This window comes from Microtus ochrogaster, unplaced genomic scaffold, assembly GCF_000317375.1.
Source record: "Microtus ochrogaster isolate Prairie Vole_2 unplaced genomic scaffold, MicOch1.0 UNK3528, whole genome shotgun sequence".
NCBI classification, from domain to species: domain Eukaryota; kingdom Metazoa; phylum Chordata; class Mammalia; order Rodentia; family Cricetidae; genus Microtus; species Microtus ochrogaster.
This window is the reverse complement of record NW_004952622.1, coordinates 1-1,939: the sequence shown is the minus strand read 5'-3', so window position 1 is coordinate 1,939 and position 1,939 is coordinate 1. Positions and strand designations below refer to the sequence as shown.

Below are 1,939 nucleotides of genomic sequence, written 5' to 3'. Positions count from 1 at the left end.
TGGGATTAAAGGCATGCACCACCACCACCCAGCCTCATTCTTTTATATTTATTAAATTTTCATATTAGTATACAAAGGAATGGTTTTCATCCTGGTGTCTTCACACATATCTGTTATTATCCCTTCTCATCCATTCCTGCCCTTCCCTGCATCCACTTGTCCTATCAGGCTTGGTCCCTTTCATTCCCCAGTTTGTACCGCCTTTGACTCTGTATGTGTGTGTGTGTATGTGTGTGTGTGTGTGACTTTGTGAGTGTGTGAGAGTGTATGTGTGTGTGACTGTGAGTGTGTGTGAGTGTGTGTGTGTGAGACTTTGTGAGTGTGTGACTGTGTGTGTGAGACTTTGTGAGTGTGTGACTGTGTGTGTGTGACTGTGTGAGTGTGTGAGAGTGTGTGTGTGTCTGTGTGTGTGTGAATGTGTGTGTGAGAATGTATGTGTGTGTGACTGTGAGTGTGTGTGACTGTGTGAGTGTGTGTGTGTGTGAGTGTGTGTGACTTTGTGAGTGTGTGAGAGTGTATGTGTGTGTGACTGTGTGTGTGAGTGTGTGTGTGTGAGACTTTGTGAGTGTGTGAGAGTGTATGTGTGTGACTGTGAGTGTGTGTGTATGTGTGTGTGACTGTGAGTGTGTGAGTGTGAGACTTTGTGAGTGTGTGAGAGTGTATGTGTGTATGACTGTGTGTGTGAGTGTGTGTGTGTGACTTTGTGAGTGTGTGAGTGTATATGTGTGTGACTGTGTGTGTGTGACTGTGTGAGTGTGTGTGACTGTGAGTGTGTGTGTGTGTGTGTGTGTTTACCTACTTGTATGTCTATGCAACACTGGCATATCTGGTGCCTGTGGCGGCCAGAAAAGGGCATTGGATCACTTGGAACTAGAGTTATAAACAGCTGTGAACCACCATGTAGATACTGGAAATTGAACCTGGGTCCTCTGGAAGAGCAGCCGGTGCTCTTAATCACTGAATTACCTCTCCAGCCCTACTTCTGCTTTAACATAAGAAGTTTTGTTTTAAATTTTTAATTATGTATATATGTGTGGGTATATGCATATATGTGGGTATGTGCACTTGAGTGCAGGTGCCGTAGAGAACAGAAGAGGGCGCTGGATACACTGGAGCTGGAGTTACAGGCGGTTGTGGATCCTGGGATTCGAACTTGGATCCTCTGCGAGAGCAGTGCTGGCTCCACCACTCCCCAGCCCAGGTCTTTCTGCTTTCTGGTCCCATGCATCCTGTTACCATCTCAACTTCCCACTGGGATCTGACTGTGCCATCTCCAGGGCCCACAGAGACAACATGCCATCTTCCTCTTTTTCCAGCAGAGTGGACTAGTTAAAGCAACCGAACCATGGCCTCTGAGTGGACAGGGATGGGGAACCTCACAGGATCCTCCACGCAAGGACGGTCACACCCAGGCGACCCCGGATGACCTGCGACAGACCATGTTTTCTAAGAACCGTTTTGTTCACTGATATAAAAAAAGGAATTCATGATGCTGTACAGAATTTTTATTTTTAAACTGTCTTTTAAATAATATATTCTTATACAGAAATGGGTCTGTACTTTTTCTTTGGGTTTTGTACTCGGGCTTCCAAGGACTCTGGTTTTCCCGGGATGTATCTTCAAATGGTTGAACAGTAATGTGACCCAAGGGTCCATGTAAATTCCACATTAAACATGAGAATGGTGCCCGAGTGCAGGGGCGTGCATGTGTCCTGTGTTTATGAACAGAGCAGGGTGGGGAAACACCTGGGGACATGCGCGTGGCAGAGGGAAGTCATCAGTGATGTGTACAGAGCTGGTGAGTGAGGCAGGCTGGGGGACCAGGCAAAAGTGGTGATGTGGGAGGCAGATGCCCTCCTGACCACTGGGACAGGGAACTGGGATTTTCCATTTCAATCATCAGTGTGTTTAAGGAACTCTGTCCTGTCCTTCATTTTGG

The 1,939-nt window shown here is 46.8% G+C and overlaps 1 long non-coding RNA gene across 1 annotated transcript; it reads left to right on the top strand.

Annotated features, from left to right (window-relative positions):
* Nucleotides 1–1,115: 1,115 nt before the first annotated feature.
* On the top strand, nucleotides 1,116–1,691 carry LOC113455919. Its single transcript, XR_003376835.1, has 2 exons — nucleotides 1,116–1,201; nucleotides 1,317–1,691. It is a non-coding gene; the product is annotated as an uncharacterized LOC113455919 (long non-coding RNA).
* Nucleotides 1,692–1,939: the final 248 nt, after the last annotated feature.